This window comes from Anolis sagrei, chromosome 1 (assembly GCF_037176765.1).
Source record: "Anolis sagrei isolate rAnoSag1 chromosome 1, rAnoSag1.mat, whole genome shotgun sequence".
Taxonomy (NCBI): Eukaryota; Metazoa; Chordata; class Lepidosauria; order Squamata; family Dactyloidae; genus Anolis; species Anolis sagrei.
The window spans coordinates 311285803-311312611 of NC_090021.1; positions in this window are offsets into that span (position 1 = coordinate 311285803).

Genomic DNA, 26809 nt, shown 5'->3' on the forward strand with positions numbered 1-26809 from the left:
CCATTGAAACTTTTGAGTTTGGTTTCACATAAAGCATCTTAGGCTCCTTGGAAGATACTCTTATTCATTTCACAATTTCACTGCAAATCATTGGAATGAAATATCACATTTTGAGTCAGCCCTAGCTGGAATTGACTAAATACCCAATTTCAATACTTGGCATGCCATTTTTGGTCTCTGGAAATGCTAGACAGTAGACACACTTTCTATCTTTTTGGAATAATCTTCACAAAGTAAGGGATGGAAACATAATCACTTGAATCACTTCCAACTACACTTGACAAACCCCTTGAGTTTTCACAGTCTGGTTCAATCACCTTTTTCACGAGAGAAATTCCCAAGAGCATTATATTTCTGTTATAGTAACAACAGAAAGCAACTACTCTGGTAAATTATAGCAACTGAACAGAAAACCTTTTGTCATCTCTGGAATATAAAAATATTTATAAAGTGGCTCTGTCTAACTAGTAGACACTGTGAAACTTTATCTTAATGGCATGTAGAAGGGTTTAAAAACCTGCAGATAATAAAATATTTTGAATATTATTTTAAGAATATTTTTCTGGATTTTTTTGATATTTACAAAGACTGTGTATATCATGGCTGGAATTGTGCTCTAGATGGCACAAGTTATTTCCGTTTGACACACTATATTGACATAGGATTATTGTGAACAGGAGAAAACCATCAGTAATGGTTGGGAATCTTCAACCATGTTGAGTGATCCGAGCTCTTGTCAATTGGAGGTTCCTTCTGACATCATTGACTGTCGGAATTCCCCCTTAGCAAGAAAAAGTTACAGCTGTGGTTTGGTAGTTTAAAGTCTAAGTCTGATAAAAGGTCAGCCCCTGTGAGGGGTATGAGATCAACCCCTGTTGATGTCAAATGCAAATACTCCCATGATTAACAATGTCTAGTCCAGGTACTCACAAAAACGTAGACTGTAGACACAAAAGGGTGATTGGGATTACTTGATGGAATAATGTGTTGATATCACCTACAGCAGGTTCACTGATGCGTATCAGCCAATGGCTGTGATCTCACCAATGGACACCAGGAACATTCCCAGTGCATGTAAGCAGATTTATCAATGGGAAAGAGTATTGATTCACAGAAACACAGATATCCCATGCTTGAAACTTAGGTGTCTTCCAGCTTGCATACATTTGCCGGCTTTAGCCCAATTCCTATCCCAAGGCATGAAATTAAGCAAGATGGTTTTAAAGGGATGGCTTGTTACATCTAGGTCTCACAACTTCCTCCTTTAGTCAAGTTGGAACTTTGCCTTGTTCCAAGGAGACATTGATCACCACTTTCACCCACTGTGCCAGAAAGTGCAAGGACCTAGAATAATTGTGGTAGCTCTCACCTCTCCAAGGAACCTATCGACATCCTCAGGTTGCAAAAATTGAAAGGTATCCATCAACAACACTGGAATGGACCCCCCGATGGCACAGTGGGTTAAACCCCTGTGCCGACAGGACTGAAGACTGACAGGTCGCAGGTTGGAATCCGGGGAGAGGCGGATGAGCTCCCTCTATCAACTCCAGCTCCCCATGCGGGGACATGAGAGAAGCCTCCCACAAGGATAATAAAAACATCAATTCATCCGGGCGTCCCCTGGGCAACATCCTTGCTGACGGCTAATTCTCTCACACCAGAAGCAACTTGCAATTTCTCAAGTTGCTCCTCACATGACCAAAAAAAACAAAAACAAAAACAAGCAGGAGCCAAAGTTGCATCCATTGAAACTGTATCAATAACGGCATCCACGTCAAAATGGATCTGAGCAACTCTATCTACAAAATGCCTTGCACATTTTTCAGAACGGGCTGCTGAATGTTCAAAGATTTCTCCTTGGGGGCAAGTATTAATAGTCCTCTGACCACTTGAAACAGCTCAGCTGGAGAGCGTGTTGTAGATACAATAGTGGCCACAAGGAACAATTTATCTGCTGCTATCATTGCCGTGGAATAGGCTTTCAAATACACTCTAGCCCATGCCCAATCAGATTCACTTTGAATTCTCTGCCAATATCACTCTAGAGTCTGTCTCACTTGCTTCATCACTGCAAACTCCTTTAAAACCAAACAGGCGGTTTGGCTCTGCTGTGTGAGAGGGAATGTTCAGGAGCAATTGTGTCCACCAATTTCCACATTCCAGAGGTCAGCCAGAGCTTCAACAGAATTGCCTGCCAAGGTGACAGGAAAATCTATAAGAGCCATCAGGAATCCATCTGGATCCATAGGCCTCCTGGGGTGGACCATCTTAATCGGTCCCCCACCCCGGTAGGTTTGAAGTCCCAGTGAGTTTAAACCTGACCAGGTAAAGATCAGTCCATTGCAATGAAACTGTGACAAGCTCCTCCAAACCACAATCACCATCATCCCATCCTGCACAGAAAAAAAGGTCCAAAGTGTATACAGTAGCATGGGTAGGTCCAGATACCACTTGGGACAGACCCATTGTTGACATGGATGCCATGAAGTCCTGAGCCAATCCCAAGAGGGTGGTCTCAACATGGATATTGAAGTCTCCCAGCACTATAAGCCACTGAGACTCCACCTCGGCTAGCTCAGAAAGAGAGACTGTTGAGTAGCAGGGTGGGTGGTACACCAACAGAACCCCTATTCTGTTATCCACTTTTAGGTAAATAATACACTCGAACACTGTTGACTGTTGACTGTGGGATGGGTAACCTGGTGGATAGAGCTGAGAGAGAGATACCCCCCCCCCCCCCCGGCCTCATACAGCCAGGTCTCTGTGATACAAACCCGGTCAGGATGCTCATCCATAATCAATGTTTTTCCATTTACTGACCTGGCGTTCAACAACAGCACTTTCAATCGGGGGGGGGGAGGGGGGTGCTGTCACCCTGGTTGTCCAACTGTAGAATTAATGCAGTTTTACACTTTAGCTACAATGCCTCAATGATATGAAATCCTGATAGTTGTAGTTTTAGTAAGGAAGCAGCACTGTATGGCAGGGAAGGCTATAGACTTTGTAAAAACTACAAATTCCATTATTGTAATCCATAGCATTCAACCATAACACTTAAGGTGGTGTCAAACTGCATTCATTCTATGCATGTGGATGGAAATATACATTCCAATACCATTGTGTATCTCCAAATTATGTGTGCCACAAGTAAAAATGAGAGGGAAGCTTGGGATAATTTTATTTCCAAAGCATCTTGAAAATAATTTCCTGCCCCCCCCCCCCCTGTTGCTCCACACATTTCAGTTTCTGTTTATACCTTTCTTTATTTAACCTGTAACAATGATGCCCAAGGTTTACAATATTCATTCACATCCTCTTCAGTTACACTATTGACTATTTCTGTGTTAAATTCCAGCTATAACTGCTAGAATGGAATGATTTAGATTTGGTGACTTGGGCTGTTTTTCTTTAAAGAGGTCATTTCACACCTCTCTCAGACTGACATGTTTCTCAACATTTTTAGTGCATGCAAAATGTTTTGATCAGGCTTTCTCTTCTGGTTCATTGGCTCCCAAAGGAAATTGACAGCGTTCGTGAAACTTTCCAAATTGCAACAAGCTCAGCTTTAATCCAGCAGATTAGTAATTGATGACTGTCAGGAAATATAGGAACACTTCATAAATTTGCATCTTGTTTAAAGGATACTTACTGAATGTTGCAACGGGAGTTAATTTAAACAGATTTCTTTTAAAAATTCTTTAAAGGAATACTTTTTTGTATAGTTTTGACCAGTAGTGTTTGTGGGGTCGGGTGGGGGGATCGAGTACATCTAGCCTTTATTCACATATTAAATAGAAACAATGTCAGTGAATTCATCATTATGAATCATCCTGTTGATAAGAACAGTTCAGCAATGGAATATGCCAAAGAATATAATGGAGTCTCCTTCTCTGGAGGCCTTTAAGCAGAGGCTTGATGACCATCTGTTGGGACTGCTTTGATTGTGTGTTCCTGCATGGCAGGAAGTTGGACAGGATGACCCTTGGGAATGCTCTGAGATGCTCTGAAATATTGATATATACTCACCCATCTCTCCTGATTGTGGTACATAGTGGCCTTTGGTATCCATTGGAGTTTGCTTCCAGGATACCCTGGAGATAGCAAAATCCATGGATGCTCAAGTACTGTTATATGCAATGGTGTGATAAAAAGATACAGTTTCCTTTATATAAACGGCAAAAAATTGTAAAATGCTATACATGAGGAGACTGTTTTGGACACATGTTTTGGATGAAATTTGGTGACAAACTAAGGAGAAGTGTCAAACAAAATCACTTGGCCATTGTTCTAATGTAAAATAGTTCAACACTTTCTTTGAAGTTGGAGAGTTAACAAAATCTCTGGAAAGTTATTTATTTGTTTATTTGTTGTGTCAGAGCAACCAGTCCATTATATTACATTTCTAACAGAACAAAGCAAACAAACAGACAAAATACAAAACTTGTGAGTTTGGTAGTTGGTTAAATGTCCTTTGACCAGTATCTGGCCACTTGGAGTGCTTCTGGTGTTGCTGCAAGAAGGTCCTCCATTGTGCATGTGGCAGGGCTCAGGTTGCATTGCAGCAGGTGGTCAGTGGTTTGCTCCTCTCCACACTCGGATGTCGAGGATTCCACTTTGTAGCCCCATTTCTGAAGGTTTGCTCTGCATCTCATGGTGCCAGAGCGCAGTCTGTTCAGTGCCTTCCAAGTCACCCAGTCCTCTGTGTGCCCAGGAGGGAGTCTCTCATTTGGTATCAGCCATTGGTTGAGGTTCTGTGTTTGAGCCTGCCACTTTTGGACTCTCGCTTGCTGAGGTGTTCCAGCGAGTGTCTCTGTAGAAAGTAATTAGTGGCTATTCTACAGAACTTTAGATAATCATTATCTTTTGCTTGAAACATTTGTCTAAAACTTCTCCTGTATAGCATTTAACAGAGTCTAAGGCAAGCCATAAGTTGTTTATTATTATGTGCTATGGCTTTGATTTCTTTGGCTTTGATGACAACTCTTGGATCCCTTGTTTTTAAGGTATTTAAAGCCAAAAGTATCATGTATAGAAAAAAACTGAAGTATTACAACAACTGCCTTTTTTATTTGATAAATAAAAAATTGCATTTTCATTTGATAGGCAAATTTAGGAAGATCATTTGGCATTCTGATGGCACATTTTAATGAGCTATTGTTTACTGAAGTTCTAATTATCACCATAGCACACGTTTCTGTTTGTAGAAGTTGGAGGTCTATCGACAATACTCTGTGTAGCAATTAGGTTTTTTTCTTTTTGATCTGAAAAGTTTGCCCTGAATTCCATTTCTCAACTTTTTGCCAGAAAGATAAAAAAATATATTTTTATACTAAATTACTTCAAAACTAAAATGAAACGGGATAGCATTTGAAACAGAGAGAACATATTTCAAGTGGAAAGGAAACACTTTTGTAATGCACCTGGAGAATCAATGAGAATAGACTTTGAAACCACATGAGTACCCTGATGGGTTTCTTTGCTTTTATACAAAGCAGTTTAAGTGCAAGACTTTTTCAAGGCAAAAAAATTACAAGTAATCATTACATTTCCCCATTGTCACTAAACAGTAGGCAATCACAGTGTGCAGGCAATTGTATTGCCTACTTACAAAAGAGGCTGGTGAATATCCTTGCTAAATTTTGCAGATGTTTCTTTTATTTCATCTTAATCAACCTTTGTCTTCAAATTGTTTGTTTGTTGTGGTTTAATGGAGGCTGACATCCTTAGTGAAAATGCATGTGTTAATGAATATAGTACATCTGCTGGGCAAGTGGTAACAACTTGACAATATTGGAGGAGAGACAGGCAAATGAGCATGCATGTAATTGCAGTTCTTATGCTTGCTCTTCTGAACCAAAACCCTTTTGCCAACATATTAAATTAACTTGCTGCACAGGCAAGAATGGTTTGCTCTTAAAAAGAGAAAGAACAATGTGTGAAATTCAAGGTTTGTAGAACTCAGCTTTGAATCAATAGCATAATAAGGCATTTCAAGAACCACCCTGTGCTTTATTTAGATATATGAGTAAGAAACATAACAAGACTAATAATTCCTTTGTCCCCAACAACATGTTAGTGCTGTGTCCCATCCCTTAATAGGGAATCTTGTGAGTCCTGCCTCTCTGATATCCATGGCTGATATCCTATGTCAAGGATGCATAGCCTGAATTTCCACAGGTATACATGCTATGTGCTGCCAATGCTATATCATGCTTATATGGAATGGTAACCTCATGCAACCTGACACACAACAATGCTAATCAAAATATACACATCCACACATCCACAGAAAACATTTCATGTGTAACAGCATCACTTATTCGACTCCTCTTTTGTGACCTTGAATATATATATATATATATATATATATATATATATAGAGAGAGAGAGAGAGAGAGAGAGAGAGAGAGAGAGAGAGATCATGCATTAGATAAGAATGTCCAACTGCCTGTGTAGGGATATTAAACAGGTGGAAGATAGCACGCACATTTGACTTATTATGAAACATAGATTCATTTACATTAATCATTTTGACATCACTTGAACTGCCATGGCTCAATGCTATAAATTCCTGGGCATTTTGGTTTAGTGAGGTACCAGAAATCTGACAGAGAAGGCTAAAGATTTTGCGAAAATACAGCCTCTAGGATTCCATATCATTGAACCATGGTAGTTAACTACATTAATTCTACAATTAGTGTAGCTGCACCCAAGGGCACTTACAAAACCTCAGCTATGTTTCTTTCAGCCATATTGTTTTTATATTGCTTTCAATTGTGCTGTTATTTGTTTTATCAGATGTTTTAATTGATTAAAGTGTTTACATGTGTGTTTTAATTGTAATCTTGGGCGTGTCCCTTGTAAGCCACCCCGGGTCCCCTAGGGGAGATGGTTGGCGGCTATAAAAATAAAATAATAATAATAATAATAATAATAATTATTATTATTATTATTATTACAAAACAAAACCTAAATTATGCAGCTGTATAGATGCTCCAGAGCCACCGGTGGCGCAGTGGGTTAAAGCGCTGAGCTGCTGAGCTTCTTCACCGGAAGGTCGCAGGTTTGATTCTGAAGGGGGCCGCGTGAACTTCCGCTGTCAGCCCTAGTTTCTGCCAACCTAGCAGTTCGAAAACATGAAATTTGAGTAGATCAATAGGTAGGAAGGTAACGGCGCTCCATGCAGTCATGCCAGCCACATGACCTTGGAGGTGTCTATTAGGCCTGTGCGGTTTCGTTCGTTAATTCGTTAATTCGTTAAACATTCGTTAATTTTTGCATATACGAAACGATAACAAAACATATTTTCAAACCCGGAAGGGTTTTTAAATATCGAAACGGCAACCCCCACAGTTTTAACGAGCTTTCACTCGTTTCGTAAATGGGGCGGGCAGGGGCGAAGGGGCGGCGCGAGCGCGCCTGTTGGGCGCGAGCGCGGCTCCCGATTGGCCGGCCCGCGCGCGCTCGCCCTTAGGCTGAGGCCCTCTTTGGCAGGAGCTTCTCCCTCAGCGGCAGCAGCTTCCCCCTCACCCCTTTGGTGCTCCGTGCTCCTTCTTCCCCAGGCTGGGCGCCAGGCTTGGGAGCCCAGCCCCGGGAAGGAAGGGAATTTTTAGCCACGGAGCAGCAGAAGGGCGAGGAGGAGGCTGCTGGCGAAGAGGGCCTCAGCGGCGGCAGCTTCCCCCTCGCCCTTCTGCTGCTCCGTGGCTAAAAGTTTCCTTCCTCCCCGGGCTGGGCTCCCAAGCCTGGCGCCCAGCTTGGGGAAGAAGGAGGACGGAGGAGCAAAGGGGCGAGGGGGAAGCTGCTGCCGCTGAGGCCCCCTTCGCCAGTAGCCTCCTCCTCGCCCTCAGCGGCAGCAGGCTTGGGAGCATTTCCAGAGGGCATTTCCATTTTAAAATATTTTTTTAATATTATTTTAATATTATTCTTAAAAAATACAAAAAATATTCTAAAAATTCGTTAATATTTACAAAATTTCGTAAATACCGAACTTTTTTTTGGAAAATTTTGTAATTATTTTAAATATCGAAACAAAAAAACACCCCAATTACAAATCGATTTTAGAAACAAATTTTTTCTTGATCAAACAGGCCTAGTGTCTATGGACAACGCCGGCTCTTCGGCTTAGAAATGGTGACTCAGCCAAAACAGTACAAGGTTAGAGTAGGAGGAAGATAAAGAGAAGCTTGATGCAAGGTTGTTTAAAGAACGTTATTTGTTTCATATAATGACCACTTCACCTTTTGTGGTAATTAAAATGACTTTGAAACATTTTTGTCCTCTCTCCACAGGATGTCACAGTGCTGTGTGTTGAGTCCTCTGCTTTACACTTTGTACACATATGATTGTATCGCCATCCACCATAGCAGTATCATTACTAAATTTGCAGATGATACAACTGTGGTGGGGCTTATCTCTGAAGATGATGAGTTTGCCTATTAGGATGAGGTGGATCGGCTGCTCTCATGGTGCAGGGACAATAATCTGGTTCTTAACATCAGTAAGACCAAGGAACTTATAGTGGACTACTGAGAGAACAGACCAGAAATCCAGCCCTTGGTCATAAATAGAGACCAAGGAGAGCAGGTGGCCATTTTTAAGTTCCTGAGCATCATTGTATTGGAGGATTTGACCTGGGCATCCATGTGGCAGCATTAGTTAAGAGGGTCTGGCACTTCAAAGGAAACAACAACTGAATGAAAAACTGCTGGTGACTTTCTACTGCTGTGCTATAGAGAGTGTCCTAACCTACTGCATCTGGCCTTTATAATTTGCTGAGAATCTTTCACCTTAGCCACTGTCTGACATATACTACAACCAATGTATAATATGGTTTCTTTCACTTGAATTGTAGGAAGACTTTCCTCTACTTTTAGAAATTATCACATCAAAATATTGGTGAACACCGTGTACATTACAGATACAGTATCACTTTCCTAGAATGCTTGGGGCCAGATGTTATGGATTTAGATTTTGTAATACCAACATTTGTAAATATGCCTATAATGAGCTATCTTGGCAATAAGACCCAAGTCTAAACACAAAATTCATCTTTCTTATAGACCATAGAAATGAAGGCAATTTTAGGCAATATTATTAATAATCTGTAAATGAAACAGTGTTTGTGTACATTGAACCTCAGAAAGCAGATGTGTACCTATCTCAGCTACCCATGTAAACAATTTGGGGTTTTGGAATACAGTCAGATCACCACATTCATTGGGGTTAGGAGCACAAGACCCTGCAAAAATAAACAACCACAAATAAAATATGCTATTTTTTAAACCAGGGGCCCTTCCACACAGCCCAGAATGTCAAGGCAGAAAATCCCACAATATCTGCTTTGAACTGGGTTATCTGAGTACATACTCAGATAATGTGGGATTTTCCGCCTTGATATTCTGGGATATAGGGCTGTGTAGAACGGCCGTGAAAGACCACTTCTCTATGAATGTCATAGGGCCCTTTCACACTGCCATATAATCCAGAATATCAAGGCAGATAATCCACAATATCTGCACTGAACTGGGCTATCTGAGACTCTTTTCACACAGCTGTATAAAATCCATATTGAACTGGAGTATACAGCAGTATGGACTCAGATAATCCAGTTCAAAACAGATATTGTGGATTATCTGTCTTAATATTCTGGGTTATATGGCTGTGTGGAAAGGCCCTGTGTCTACACTGCTATATAATCCAATTCAATATGGATTTTATACAGCTGTGCGGAAGGGTCCTTAGTTCTCCAGCACAACTCTCTTGTCTACTTCCATGGGAATTCCATTGGAGACCTAGGCCCCTTCTACACAGCTGTTTAAAATCCACATTGAACTAGATTGTATGGCAGTGTAGACTCAGATAATCCAATTCAAATCAGATATTGTAGATTATCTGCCTTGATATTCTGGTTTATATGGCTGTGTGGAAGGACCCCTAGATATTCCAAGAGAAATGACCATATAGTTGCACAAGAGTCTAGAGATTCCACGAGATAATATTAGAATGAAATCTGTGAATGATCAGATCCTCAAAAGTCAAATCCACACCTTATTTTGGATCTGCAGATAAGGAATGTTCAGCCTATACTAAAAAAAAATGGCACATATAAAGGATGTGTTCATGAACTCTGGGTTTTGTTCAGTCAGGGAAGCTTAGTTACTTAGGTTTTCTTATATACTTAGTTTTTTTTTTCACAGCCTGGTACAGTAGATTAATCAGATGCAGGTTGCATGTCTGGATAGCAAGTCAAAATTGGAACCTCTGAGAGTTCTGCATTTCTCCAGTGCAGTCAAGTGTATTAGTAAATTGGGTGGAGAGGTTTTGCCTGTGGGCAGAAGGGAATTAGTGACAGAAGGTTTCTCTCTTCTCCCCGCCACCATGAAGCAAGACGAAAATCATGATTGACCAGCCTATTTTGCAAAACTGTCTCGGGTCAAGTCCCAAGAACAGTTGGGGTTACATCAGGGGTTATTCCATTTACCAAGATAAATAAGCACATTCTCAAATACATCAAGGGTATATGTCCCTTCTCCTCTTTTACTAAGTACATCTGGCATTCCCTTTGAGAGGGAAGAAGAGAGAGTTCAATGCAATGATGACCTTAGTGACTGGTTATTCCAGTGAGATAGATGGAGGAGCAGAAAGCAGAACCGTAGCAGGGATTCTGGTATTTTACACCAGGGAGAAGGGAATAGCCAGTGGAGATAAAAAGCAATTGTCTATTCATGGGCCATTCTATTTAATTAGGCATTATTTTAATTACAAATCGCAATGCCTTTGTGTGGAAATATTTCTAGGAAGATCCCCCCTCCAAAACATGATAACTCCCTCTTTCTTATGCATCCTTTGTACTCTGCATGTGTTCAGTTTTTGGGTTTATTAAACACTGAATAAAAAGGATAATAGCATCACCCCCCCCCCCCCCCCGCCTTTAGTTCAATCCCATCATTGTGTATATAGGGATGGTGTTTGTTTTCTGAAGAGGAACATTTCCTATACCAATGGCAGCTCAAGCTCTTAAAATGATTAATACATGTCAACACGCCCCAATTGAAATATCTTCTGCATCAGACAAATAATGCTGAAAGGTCTCAGTAAACAGAAAGTGATTTGCCTGGTGATGGAAAGAGAGCAGAGATACTGTGATAGGGGGTTCCCCAGTCTGGGAGCAGCCACTGAGAAGGCTGTCTCAAGTCTTCACCAAATGTGCCTCTGGTGGTGGTAGCCTTCCTTCAAGGAAGTCAAAAAGCTCGTATTGATTGATATAGTCTTTCCTATATAACTAATTCACTGATACCTAAAGAAGTATTTGGGAAATTACTTTTTAAAAGCATTTGATTTAATATTGTCCCAATTTCCAATTCATAACTGGAACTAACCAGTTATTTATATACTTCCAAGCTCCCGAAGTAACTAATACTATTTGCCCTTAAGTGGACACATTTGGCATGCTTGGCTCTCCATTCCAAAAGAATGAAATAATGTACCTTCAGGCAACACAAGGGAATATGTTAGTGCTTGAATAATGACCACAGGCTTTTAAAAGTTTTTTTGTTTGTGTCAGGAGTGACTTGAGAAATTTCAAGTCGCTTCTAGTGTTAGAGAATCGGCTGTCTACAAGGACATTGCCCAGGAGACGCCCAAATGTTTGATGTTTGACCATCCTTGTAGAAGGCTTATCTCATGTCCCCGCATGAGGAGGTGGAACTGACAGAGGGAGCTCAACCTGGATTTGAACCGCTGACCTATTGGTCAGCAGCCCTGCCAGCACAAGGGTTTAACCCATTGCACCACTGGAGGCTCCACTTTTACAAGTGTTTTGCAATTTGCAAACACAAACTTCAGTTTTGCTTCATGTTGCTCATGAAAGGAAGAACACCCTGAATTAAGGTTGATTGGCAATATATCAAATTTCAGCCATCATCCTGCCAACTTATGATAGCATCTAATTCTATCAATTTGAATACATCACAGTCTGAACTTATGAGGTTAAAGCTACCCTATTTGAAGAACGACACTTTTAGTCAATTTTAAAAAACAATAAGAATGTGTGGAGACCAAGATTTTGAAATGAATAATGTATTCTACTCAGCATAATCTTTGTCCAGCTTGGACTGACCTGATCTTTCTTGGATTTGGCTTGTTTTATTCCCTCCTAATTTTATCCAGCTGGTTAGTACAAAAGGTGATCCTATATACAGATGGACATAATTTTCTCATGATTTACAAGAATTTGAATTGGTATGCCATTTTCCTCAAGCTTAGAAGGAGATAAACAGATGTTAATGACTTTATCAGTTGCTGTGAATGTTGGAATCTGGTATGTGTATTGCAAAATCAGAGGAAGAAATGTTCAAGATGGCAGAGGATCACTTTGTCACATTTCAGCCAGGTTATAGAGATACATTTCTTTGCACATTTACATGAGCATCATCCCCACTTAACTCAGTGGGAAGGAAAAAACACAACATGTACTGTAAGTAATAGGCTGATGTATAATTTCAGATTAGATCAAAACTCGTATTTGATTTGTTAAATTTGGGCATATTAAGGTGAGTTCCGAGGCATACAGGAAAGCTGGGAGATTTAGAATTTGAATCACTTACCTATTTTTTTGTAAATGTTCTGTAATGTTTGAATGTCTCCTAAGGTTAGTTTAATTTTCACTATAACCATTAAGCAACTTTGGTAAAGCTACTTTTAAAATATTTTAAAATCGCATCTCTTTGGTCCCATCTTTGCCAGCACTGCCATAAGGGAGATGCTGTGGGCATGGCTAATCACAGCCATCTTAACTATAGTTTGGGAAGTGTTGCACACCAGGGTTGAGAAGGCACCTCTGAACCAATCTCACACTACAGAGTCTAGTATATAAGCAAATAAGTTTATTGAAGAATAAATGTGTCACAAAAATATTGCAGATTTGATAAATGTGGATTTAATGATGTGTGGAAATGAATGGAAGAATGGAAGGATATATGTATAGATGGAGTTAATAATTTTGGAAACACCAGTAAAAGATTAAGGCCTGCAATGACTAACTACCTGCTTGCTGTACTGCAATTAAAAGTTGCTAATAAGAACTGAAAAGTAAACTGTGGTAAGAACTGTGACACTGATTATTTCAAGTTAAGGGAATGTTTGCAACATTCCTTATGTCAAGAAGGAGGTCAACACAAGCCTTGTCTTTGACAACATCAATCAAGAAGTGTCAACATCTGGCCAGGAAACTGAGATGGAACCAGGATGGAAGACATCTATCATTAATTTACAACTCAGCAGAATATTCCTATAAAAGACTCAATCTAATAATGCTCAAAGTGTGGCAGACCTGAGGAGTCTGTTCCACCACTATGCTCTGCTCCATGGGAAGGAGAGAGATAGTGTATGTATGTAGAGTGGCAGATTTGCACGAGAGCAGTCTGGTCACTTTGGGGCTTCTTTCACAAGGGAAGAGGAAGAAGTGTGCTTTTGGAGTCTTAGATTTTGTGCAGGGAGTCAGGTTTTGCTGTATGGGAAACAGAGATCTGGTCCTTGGTATTGTGCTTAGGGAAGAAGTTTTGGCATTTTGAAGTTATGGAAATATTGGAACTATGTGTTAGAAGGGCTGCAGGAAAGCAGTGTCTATCCTAACAGGTGCTTCTCCAAGGAGGGAGAAAAGAATATGTAATATTTGAATGCCTGAAGATGAATGTGTGTACATGTGGTGTGAATGCTGAGTAAAAATGTAATTCTCCTTTGTTTGTTAGCCATGTAATTGTGAATCCAATGTAGTTACATAGAATCTGTATGTATGTATGTCTAATGTCATTCTTTGTCTAAATGTTTTCTGTAATCTGATATACCCTCTCACACTGGAAATTACAATAAAAAGAACCTATACTTCAAAGTTATTGAAAAGTCATTCATGACAAATTGGTGTCAGAAGTGGGATATTCTTTTCCAATGTGGGAAAGTTATTCATAACAAATGTAGCTTCAGCAAAAGGATAAAAACTATCAAAAGTAATATAAAATATTGTCCATAAGAATAGTCACTTAAAACTTGGAAACAGGAATCCAAACACCAAGGCACAGGCAAACTGCAACTGAAGACTTGACATACAAAGCTCATCCAGAGTAACAGGAATACATGAAAAACATATGACAAAGATCCAAGGAGTTACAAAAGTCTGTGATCCCAATAAAATCAAGAAGCAATATAAAAAAATACAGGAACATACACTTGAAAACATGAAATCCAAGGCCCTTCAAACGTGAACAAGAGAGAGGATTGCTACCTTAAAACAGACGTTGATTCCTCTGAGGAATCAGCCTCAATCACCCATCACATATACTGAAAAAACTATGCCTTTTCCTTTGGGAAGACTCGGGAGGTTTCTTCTTGTCTAGCAATCTGAGAGAGTGAAGTCTCCCCTCGACCATCTGTCTTTGTTGACAGATCTGACTTCTTCTATCTACTTCGAAGGAGGCATCCTTGTCTGAATCCCCAATTAGCACATCCTTTTCACATTCCAACCATGATTCTCTTGGGAAAGCTAACTCAGGCCTGTCAGCCTCTTTCTAAGCCTGTAAAGGAACATGTAATGCAGACCTGGCCAACCCAGAATCCTCAGCTTCATCATGGCTAACATCACTCTCCTTTCTAAAATCCCCATTTCCAGACCCCTGTGGGTCTGCAGAAGCTTGATTGCTGTTCTCTGAAATCTCAGGCCATGAAACAATCACAAGCTGAACCACAACAGGAAGGACAGGCCCCCAATGGTAGAGACTGCTAAAGACTCTGCCTTAAATTGCATTTCCCGGTATGTCTCAGAATGAGAATACCCCAATCAGGAGAAAAGAGAGAAAATGATCCCTTCCCCTAAACAGTTTGTTTTACAGAAAACTTAAAAAAATCCCTTAAATCTGTAGATGTATTAGTATTTCTGACTATGTCTATTAATATAGAAGGTTTATCGCTTGCTAAGGAAGAGATACTGTCTCTTCTTTAGCAAGTGACGATGTCTGATAATGTCTGATAATGTCTGAGGACATTTCATGTGACATCCTATGTATACAGGAATGCCAGGCGAAAATTGTTTACTGATTTGTGCTTCTGTTGCATTTGTAACTTTTAATACCTTGTTAGTGCTTATTTTACTAGTGTTATAGTTCTTAAGAATTGTATTTTTAAAATCTTCCAATACATTTGCTTTTCATTTTCAAACATATTTGTGGAAACATATCTTATTAATTTTTCCTACAAAAACTTTGTAATATAGACACTAAGAAGCATAAGATCACAACAATCTCCTTAATACTTGATGATAACTAAATAATAATCCGTGATTGTAGAACGACTATGAGAAAACTGTTAACATGCTAACCAATACCATTTATAAAGGATATGGAAAATAGTCTCAGTGTTTTTAATTGCCTTCTCTGGGGTGTTGATTTGGTCATTATTAAGGAGTGCTAATAGAAGATTTTATTTTCTTTTGCAAGATAAAGATGAGTAGTGTGTATATGTTTGCAAGCAATTATAGGTTTGCAGAGTAAATTTATTCGCAACTTAGAAATAGGACCACTACCCAATTATTCTAAAATCATTCATCCATGTAAATCCATTGTTGCTGTGTGCTTTCAAATAACTTCCTACTTGTGGCAACAGTAAGGTTAATCTATCATGTAGTTTTTCTTGGCAAGGTTTGTTCTGATAAGTTTTGCCTTTCTCTTCCTCAAGGTGTACAATCAAAATAAAATACAGAAAAAATTATCCTTAAAGCCCAAAATGATTAACATCTTGGCCAAATTTTTAATATACAGTAAGCCATAATGTGTCCACAAAATTGCAGCTGCCCTTAAACTGGGTTTAGTTATCTTTAGTAAATACTTAAAAGTCAATTTTCTACTTAAGCTCAAACAAGGAACATGATCAAGGACTTGAAAATGCTTATAATGTCCTTTCAGAATGCCCTGTTCTCATTTGATTTCCTATCTTAAGTAGGCTAACATTATTTTGAATAGTAGGCATAGCATACACTTTCTGGACTTTCATGTCCGTCTGTTTTAATCTGTGATCTGATATTTTATGAGGCATTGTTGGATTTCAAGGAGGAAGGGGGAGCAAAGGAGAAAGGGCTTCCTGTCTGACTGCAGTGAGTAGCTTTTTCTTTCCTGAGCTCTTTAAGCGGGGAGGTTACCAGAGGTCCAGCCACAGTCACGCAAAAATTATAATAATAAAAAGGTAATAAGAAACAGGAACTTGGGATTCTGAAGGAGTATGAACTTTTAGCCTTTCAATTGCGGCTTTCCCTCCATTCTTTCCCAAGATCTCCATCTGTTTTCATATTAATCAACCATCAAAGTAATTTATTTTCGGGGCTTTTCAGAATGGTGGGTGCTTTGTTCCTTTTGTGGAGTCATTTTCAGTACACTTGCTTGGGTGTCATTCTCACTAACACCAGCAATGTTTTCTTCTGAGTAAATCTGGAAAGAACTGTATGACTTATAAACACTGGGTTGGATATATTTGTTACTCCTGCAAATTAAGGGGTTATTTCTGAAGTCATTCCCACAGCTGAAATATAAAAATTGCTGATCTACATGGAAACATATAATACTTTTGTTGCAGTCATGACTGAGGAATGAATATTTCTGGTTCCAAGAAATGGATGATCCTAACCAGAAGCAATAGATGGGGTACTAGAAACTAGACATAGGTGATCCATAAAAGTCATTACAAAACTGGAGGGGGGGGGGGTTGCTGGTGTTTTGTTTCTAAAATATTGTTAGTGAAAATTTTATTACTGTAAAGAGACTAACAAAATGTTCTTATTATTTCATTATAGTAATTCGGGGCCCCCGGTGGCGCAGTGGGTTAAACCCTTGTGTCGGCAGGACTGAAGATCGACAGGTTGCAAGTTCGAATCCGGGGAGAAGCGGATGAGCTCCCTCTATCAGCTCCAGCTCCTCATGCGGGGACATGAGAGAAGCCTCCCACAAGGATGATAAAAAACATCAAAATCATCCAGGCGTCCCCTGGGCAACGTCCTTGCAGACGGCCAATTCTCTCACACCAAGAGTCACTCCTCACATGACAAAAAAATTATAGTAATTGTGTATTGGGGAAACATCAAAGGGTACTTTCTCCCTCATGTGTACAGCTATTGGGGTGAAATGTGCCAAAATGATAGAACACATTTACCACTGTTAGTCCACTGGATTTCAGAATGTTTCACTTTTCCATGGAGTTTTGGGGAAATTTCAGTTTTTATAAACATTTTTTTAAAAAACTACAAGAACCATTTCCTTGAAATGTCTACACAGTGACACACGCTAACAGGGGATCATACCCTCCAGCATTCAGAAATATTAATACATCTAATTGAATTTAGGGAATTTTAAAAAAATGTTTTAACAAAAACATTTTTTTTAAAAAAGAAGAAGCCTCAAAAGCTATCTCATTAAATATATCTCATATTATTTATAATATTACATGATAGATACATGACAGAATCGTAGCGCTGGAAGGAACCCCAAAGGCCACCCAGTCTAACCCCGTTCTTTCTGCCATGCATCAAAAGCACAATTAAAGTACCCTCAATAGATGGCCGTCTACCCTCTGTATAGTAATTGATAATTGATCATTGATAATTAATTAATAAAATATGCTCCAAATTTGAAAGTGTTATTTTCAGCTTAATTGTGTAGTCCGTACTTTGAAAGTAGTTGTTTTATTCCAGAAGCTTCATTTTTGTGCCAAAAACCATTTGAAATTGGTGGAGATGCTACAAGATACTAAAGCAAAATGTGCTATAATTTTCCTTCCCACAAGAACAAAGTTTTTCCCATTTAATAAATCTTCCCCATGTTTTTCTCATAGAACCAAATTGGAAATGAGATTTTTAACCCAGGAACAAAAATCAAACATATTAACAAATTTTACATCCCCTTCTTCCAGGCAGAAATACACCATCAAAGCATCCCTGACAGGTGGCTGTCCAGCCTCTGAATAATAATAATAATAATAATAATAATAATAATAATATGTTCCTAGTTTAATATTGTTATTTCCTGTTTAATTGTGTGGTCCTTGCTTTGAAAGTAGTTGTTGTACTCTAAAAATTTCATTTTTGTGCCAAAACCTATGTGAAATTAGTGGAGACTCTACAAGATATTAGTGCAAAATGTGCTAAAGCAGCTTGTCCCTCCCACAAGAACAAAGTTTTTGCAGTTTAATAAACCTTTCCCATGTTTTCATGTTAGAACCAATTAGGAAATGACATTTATAACCCAGGTATGAAAATCATAGTGTACAATATGAACCAATTTATTGGAATTCTGGTGGACTACGGAGGGACAAATTTCTTTCTTCCCTATTCTGATTGGGAAATGTGGTTTAGGGCATTCTGGGAAATGTAGTTTAGGTCAGGGCCTTTTGCATAGGCTTTTTACCTTCCCAGACTTTCCCTGAGTTCTGTGCTTCTTCCCAGGGATCTCTGCTGGCTCTCTCTTTTCCCTCTTCTAATGGCAAGAGTCCATTAATTTACAGAGAAAAGGCAGCCTTTTTGGCTTTGTCTTGAACTGAATATGAAACTTACTTTGGGAGCCTTCCAAGATTTACAAAACTAAAACAAAAAAGTATGGGCTAATTTTTGATTCTTAAGTTTTGGAAAGGAAGATTCCTGTGCTTCATAAATAGTGTTGTAAGTGCAAATAATTTATAATTTATTATTTATTAACTACACTTCTATACTGCTTTTCTCACCCCTGGGGGGACTCAAAGCGGTTTACAACATAATAAATAGCAAATTCAATGCCTCATATATATATATATATATATATATATATATATATATCACATATCTAAATCAATAACATATAACTGTAGATAAAAACCGTTAAAACTATAAAAACATCAAACATAGACATAAGCATGAAACATATTATTGCAGCAATTAGCAATGTAGGCCCTTCTCTTCTCCCCCTCCCCCCCCCCGACTCCCTAACTCTCTCTCCATAGCCCTTCTTTTTATACCCTCCCTGCTTCCCCCACATCCCAACAGACACAAATTTATTTAGGTACAGAATTAATACAAAATGGGGAGGGTAAAAAAAAAGTCCTGGGCCTTCTTGGGGGATGGTAAATGTGATATGAGGTCCTTGGGGTGGGTGGAGGGAGAGTCTTATCTGATGATGGTAGTAGGCTACTGATCAGTTTCATAAAAGTCCAGAGGAACATAGACTTTATCAGTTGTGGTGTCATAAGTCATGTGTGGGCTATCACTTGCCAGTAGACTGAGGATGGGGAAGGGCAATGAAGTGCAGCTGCCTCTGAGGAGAGTTGGTGTGTAGACTGCACCTTCTATTCTGGAAGAGCTCAAGTCTCCTGGCCTCCTTTTCACTTCCTCCTTGCTGGCTATTGGAGGGAGGGGGCAGCGATGTGTAGCTGCTGCCGACGAGAGTTGTTGTGTAGGCTGCATCTTCCACTCTAGAGGAGCTGAAGTCTCCTGGCCTCCTTTTCACTTCCTCCTTGCTGGCTGTTGGAAGGAGGGGGCAGTGAGGTGTAGCTGCTGCCGAGGAGAGTTGGTGTGTAGGCTGCACCTTCCACTCTGGAGGAGCTGAAGTCTCCTGGCCTCCTTTTCACTTCCTCCTTGCTGGCTGTTGGAGGAAGGGGGCAGCTCCTGCCGAGGTGTGTTGGTGTGTAGACTGCACCTTCCACTCTGGAGGAGCTGAAGTCTCCTGGCCTCCTTTTCACTTCCTCCCTGCTGGCTGTAGGAGAGAGGGGGCAGCGAGGTGTAGCTGCTGCCAAGGAGAGTTGGTGTGTAGGCTGCACCTTCCACTCTGGAGAAGCTGAAGTCTCCTGGCCTGCTTTTCACTTCCTCCTTGCTGGCTGTTGGAGAGAGGGGGCAGCGAGGTGTAGCTGCTGCCAAGGAGAGTTGGTGTGTAGGCTGCACCTTCCACTCTGGAGGAGCTGAGGTCTCCTAGCCTCCTTTTCACTTCCTCCTTGCTGGCTGTTGGAGGGAGGGGGCAGCGAGGTGTAGCTGCTTCCGAGGAGAGTTGGTGTGTAGGCTGCACCTTCCACTCTGGAGGAGCTGAAGTCTCCTGGCCTCCTTTTCACTTTCTTCTTGCTGGCTGTTGGAGGGAGGGGGCAGCGAAGTGTAGCTGGTGCCGAGGAGAGTTGGTGTGTAGGCTGCACTTTCCATATGAAAATGATCCAACTTACAACATTTTACATTTTTTGACGAAGCCTACTAGACTAGCAATGTCCACCAATCAGTTTGGAGCCTGCTTTGGAAGTATAAATACAGCTTCAAACCAATCTTATCTGGAAATTATAAGATCTATATAGACTGTGAATATGATTCATGGTTCAAGTCTGGATCATCCTCCCATTGACATAGATTGAGACTTGCCATTTAGATATAAATTTCTCCAATGCCTGTTTGAAACACACACCCTCAAAAAATAAGCATTTTTCAAAAACCAAAATTTATGGAAAGATTATTTCCTTTCCTTGATAAACTGATAACCAATTAAAGCATTTGTAACTTTGTGTTTAATTGTATGTTACCACCATGACATATACTGCTTAGAAATTGAGTCCATATTTCTGAAACATTGTGGACAGCAAACAATGATGATTTTGTAAAGAATACCTGTTGGTAAATGTGAGAAACAGTTCTTTCAAACACAGTAAACATTTGGCAAGGAAAAATTGGAACAGCATCCAATACTACTCCAACTCATCTACACAAATGAAGGGCAGAAAAAAAAGAGAATCACAGACAAAAGCTGAAGAAAAAGAATTTGCTTACAGATTACTCTAACTAGCTAAATTTACAGTAGACTATCAGATTGGATCTACACTGCCCTATAATCCAGTTTCAAAATGTAGATTAACTGCACTGAACTGGATTATATGGCTCTACACTGAAAAATATGCTGATAAGAAGCAGCCTGACTGATGAGAATCAGCACTGAGGGGAAGCAAGAAATGCAAGAAAGGGAAAGCAAGCATTCCCATGGGAACCCTGTGGTTTCTACTTGGGGGAAGATCCTTGCTTATGCCTACCTTCACTCTGAGCTGTGTATCTAGTTTCTTTCTCTAAACATTCCAACACTAGCCCTGTCTTCACACACACTCTGCATTTTGGACTTGGATTTTTGCTCTACATGGGATATATGTTGATCAGCTGGAGCGGTTGTCGGGCACACTGGGGTGTATATTTTGTAGACATCACAACCTCAAGCCAGCTTCAAACTGGATTTTAGTGCTTGTGTAGAAGGGATCTGAAACTCAACTATTTTGGGGGTTTGTACTTTTTAATCCAGTACTGTTTTCTCTCTCCAAGATTCAGATAAATCCCCCTTTTCCAAGTCTTTTTGCTAAAAAAAAAATCCCTCACACAATTTCCATTAAGAAATACTGTTTGATTCACCAGCCTTCCTAAATTCCATGCTCTTTGTCCCTCTCCTGCATGTCCTGCATGTCTCTGCAGTGCTCTGTGTGTGTGTATAAAGGAAAGGGATATGGAAAAAGAGAAAATCAAGACTCCATGTTTGGTTTAAGGAGACAGACAACACTCTAGTATATGGAGTGTATGGGTATGTATGTTTTTCTCTGGAAGAGTGTGTGGATATGGAAATGGGAGGAAGCAGGCAAAATTGACATTAACTGTAGCCGAATAAATCAATACTAATTGCTCCCAGAGAATTAAAATATATGCTCTAGAAAGTAACAATAGTTGTCAGTTTGGATAGTTCCTTAATCATATGTAAAAATTCCTTTACTTACAATATTTGTTATTTATTTATTTTATGTATTTCTACCCCACCCTTCTCCCTCTGAAGGGGGACTCAGGGCAGCTTCACATAAGCATCATGTAATGCTGTCAGCATATAACAACAAAGATTACAGTTAAAGCAGTAAAAATCATTAAAATCATTATACAAATTCATCAGTTCATTAAACAATACATTAAAACATGCCGATTAAAACCAAGACCAAGTCAGGTAAATCCAATGTTGCTGATGTCCTAAATTTCCTATACAATTGCCGCTGTCCACTAGTCGAACACTTGGGCCCAAAGCCAAGTCTTCAATTGTCTTCTAAAGGACAGGAGGGATGTGGCCAACCTGATGTCCTGAGGGAGGGAGTTCCACAGATGGGGGGCCACTGCCGAGAAGGCTCTGTCTCTTGTCTCCACCAACCGCGTTTGCGAGAGCCCCCTCTGATGATCTTAAGCTTTGTGATGGTTCATAACAGGAGATACATTCAGACAGGTAATCTGGGCCAGAACCATTTAGGGCTTTAAAGGTTAAAACCAGCACTTTGAATTGTGCTCGGAAGCTGATCAGCAGCCAGTGGAGCTGGCGCAGCAAAGGAGTAGTATGCTCCCTGTACACCGCTCCGGTGAGCAGCCTGTCTGCTGACTGGTGGGACTAGTTGAAGCTTCCAAGAAGTCTTCAAAGGCAGCTCCATGTTGAGAGCATTGCAGTAGTCTATTCGGGATGTAACCAGAGCGTGAACCACTGTGGCCAAGTCAACTATAATCTAATACATGGTCAAATGAAGGGAAAGAAAGGGAAAGAAAAAAAATTACTGCAATTAGAATAATGAAAGATCAGATGTGAAAAAACTAGAAGTAACAGAAAATTAATTGGGACTATCCCTGCCAAATTGTTACAGTTAGTAGCTATGATACAGTTGGAAGATCAGGCTTCTAATATTTATATTAGGACCTCATCACATTATCTTCGGGATGCATTTTAGACACTTCCAGGATGCTTCCTCGATAGAGCCTGATGGAGCCCATCATACCACAGAAGGCTACTTCTGGCAGGGCTCCATACAGGAAGCATCCTGGCAGTGTCTTAGGATGCTGCCCAAAGAACACAGGAGGATCCCAGTGTTCTCATTAGATAAAAAAAAGGGGGGGGGGCAGATGGGCAGAGGCACTTTCCCCCATGTGATGAGGAAAGCAGCGCAGTAGGTTATGGGAGGCATGGGGCAACAGTTTCCACCACAGCCCCATGGATTCACCATGCTGTCTGATGAATCCCTCCCACTGTCACCTGGCTTCAGGACCTCAGTGTGATGAGTTCCTTAGATCTAGTCAACCCAGAAACAGTCACAAGGACAAAAGTGTCAAATGCCTGTGTAATTTGATTTAAACCAAAGGCTCCAGGGACTGAACTCATAGGTTCTCACATGATTAGGTCTCAACTGAAGGTAATAAAATTCCCAGATTGATATTTTGTGTCCTGACCATATTTGCCCCTGGTGATGCCCAACAAATATCAATGAGAAACCACCTGATTATTCTAAGTTAAATTATGCCACATTTTGACAAAAAGTGGAAGCAGAACAGCTTATGAAGATACGACTCCTTGCAATGGACATAATATGGTATTGTGTCTTACACACCATATGCATTTTATAGGTTTCATAGAATGCTGAAATCACACATGATTCAGGAAAATAAGAAAGAGCTCTATCATTTCTCTGAAATAAAAGCAGATGGGGCAGAATCATCTCCTTACCCCACTCAAATATGAGTTAAGTCCAACACATCATGATGACTAAACTTTATTGTGACTTAACTATATCCACAGACATAGTATGACTAATTTTATACACTAATAGGAATTTATGAGACAGCTGAATTCACAGTGGGACTTCAATCCAATCTACAATATTTATTGCTGTTAGCCATAGGTCACTGTAAACAAAAAAATCCAACAGGATATAATACCAGGAGGCTAAAAACTATGGACGTATCAGTTTATTGTAGTTTCTAAATTGTATTCTAAATCTCTATTGCATGAACTTATAGTTTGGGATGAAGCTGATAATACAATCAATGAAGCATAAGCAGGCTTTAACAAAGGTTATAGTATAATAGACTAATGTTTTATTCCTTAATTGAATCTTTAATTAAAAAAATACAGAAACCCTCTTTGTGACTTCTAAAAAAATGACCTCAGCCTTTGATTGAGAAAATAAGTCCAAGCTCTGGGGGAAGCTATCCAATAACAATATCGATGAAAGATTATTTTGGTTAATCCAAAATCTATATTTTAATACTGCTGTTAAGGTAAAACTAAGACTAAATGTATTGCTGACAAAAGACATTGAAGTCTCCAAAGGAAGTTCTCAAGGAGTTACCTTGACTCCCTATTTTATTAATTTTGGTGTCAATAATACATTTATTTATTATTTATTTCCGGTATTTCTACCCCGTCACTTCTCTACCCCAGAGGGGGGACTCAGAATGGCTGAATCCAGTGCAAGATATGGCATCACTCTTTTTCCCTCATCACTCTTGTGTCAAAAAATGTCCAGTTTTGATGTATGTAGATGAAGCAGTTTTTTATCCCTCAGTCAGATAGGTTTGAGACTTTTGAAAGTGAAATCTATCCCCTTTTGTACTCAAGATTCTCTTAACATTCATTTAAAAAAAAACACAAGATGCTGGTCTTCATGAAAGGATGACGAAAGCACAAGTGAGTCATGAATGTCCATATTATTGAGTGCTGAACCTCTTTGAAATATCTGGGCATCTTTTTAAATGAAGAATTAAATTAGAAAGCACACCATGAGATAATTAAATTGTTAATGTCTCGAACTAAACAACTGATCTGGACTTTTTTCATCTCTAAGGGAAGAAAAATGATGGAACCTGCCTTAACAATACTTATTTGAAGTTGCTCAAATACACAATGGACCTGAGATATGGAATGAAGGGAAGATGTTTCTCTTGGAAGCACTCCAGTTTGGTATTGATTGGTACAAATTGAATGAAATGGCTGACTCAATTTTCTATGATATGTTGGTACAAACAGTTGACAGGAATGGAATGAGCTAAAATATGACAGCACAGAAAAAAATTCTATTCATATAGAACATTCAACTACATATAGATTTCATGCTAGCATTAGTAGGAAAACTGATGATATATCCCTGGACAGGGGTGCAATAAACAATGACTTGATAGTGCACTACTATTTTTTAAAACAAACAAACAAACAAACAAGCAACTCATGTGACATATTCTATTTATTCATAGATTCATAGATTCTCTCAGTTTAGTAACAACAGTGTCCCCAGGTGGACTGTTGCCAGTGTCTATTTTTTTCTTCTGACTGTCTCCCTTCATACCATTTTACATGATTACCCACTATACTCTGTAGCAGATTTTCTAGTAACTGTTAAATTGAAGAGCATCTCCTCTCCTGTTGAGCCTTTGGAAAAGCTTCACTTGGTGAAATGCCATCCAAAGGAGATAATGTGTTTGATTGGCCTACCTTACAGTGTTGGTGTAAAGGTAGTAGACAAGCCTGGCTTGGAAAAGCTAAGGAGAGCAGGATGATGAAGCAATTAGGCAGCTTCATAGCTGGAAGTGTGGTCTGATTGGCTGATAAAATTGGAGGGAGTTGCTTAGTGTAATGAACTCATACCTTTTCCGTAGGTCACAGCCTGGAAGTCAGTGAGCTGGCCTCCATGTTGGGAAGGCAGCTCAGGATGGCAGACATGATGGTATAGGCAGAGAGGCAAGGGGAGGAGTCAGCTAACTCCTGATTGGTTCAGACCCCAAGGGGAGGAGTTGAAGGAGAGTGTAAATAGGCTGTCATTTCTGACAGTAGGGGGAGAGAAGGATTTGATCTAGCAGAGAAAAGATTAAGATTTCAGGCAGGGAGAAGAGAGTTTCTTAGTGGGCCAGGAGTTAGCCTGTTAGGGAATAATTAAAGACCAAGTGCTTCCGTATAGCTTGACTAGGGCAATCAAAGTGAAGGCTTGTTTACTTGTATTAGGACAGAATACAAGTGGGTTTATTTCCCCAAAGGTCAGAGTAATCCAGGGGAAACCTAGATACTCTGGAAGGCAGCCAGGGGCAGCTGGTCAAAGAAACGCACTGTTACATATTACAGGATAGGGTGAGGAAAGTAGCTCGTGTCAAGGAAAAGTTACTCCGTCTAAAGAAACCATTTGCTTAACAAGTCTGTGCTTCAGAAACAAACTACGCGTATGTACCTCTCAGTAGTCAGTTGTTTGCTTCAAATATTTCAATAAACCTGTTCTCTAGTTTACCGTTAATCTGCCTCAGCCTTGTTTCATCACATAAGGTTAGATCCACTAAGCCTCCACATCTCTACAGTTCAGTCACCAGAAAGGGAGCCAAAAGGAAGAACCGGTGTATAGGGACATTTTACCTCAAGTACAACAACAAGACAATTCCTCAAACTGTAATTTGGGGTGGTGGCAGCAAACCTACCATTACACACTCATGTTATAACAACAACACTCGTGTTGAAGCACTTTGGGTCTGACAGGAGGGATTAGAGACGGTGTGTTGTCTCTCCTGCCTGTAAGAATACTCGATCTTCATATGTCATATGCAATATAAGACCCTTATCTTTGTTACACTTAGCAACTGGAGATGGGTGGACCTAAGGGAAAGGAAGGAGCTAAGGCAGTCATAATGGTCAGTCGGGAGTTTGGAATTTGAAGAGCTAGTTAGGAGATTTTGCAGAAAAGAAGGAAGAGTTTTGTGAACTGTTTGTAAAGAAGATACTTCTTTGAGGAAATAGTTAAAAGCCTTCAGGGAGAAGAAATAAGGAATTTAATAGTCCTCTATAGTGTTAGAGGGCTGGTGTGGAAAGAGGATTCAAAAGGTTCAAAATAACCTGTTTGCATACCTGTGTGTGGAACATTGCTTTTAAGGAACTCAAGTTATAAGACCTTTCTCTGTAAGACGTAAAGCCTGTCAGTTTATTGAAACCATTACGCATCTTTACTGTTCAAGAACAAAATAAACAACATA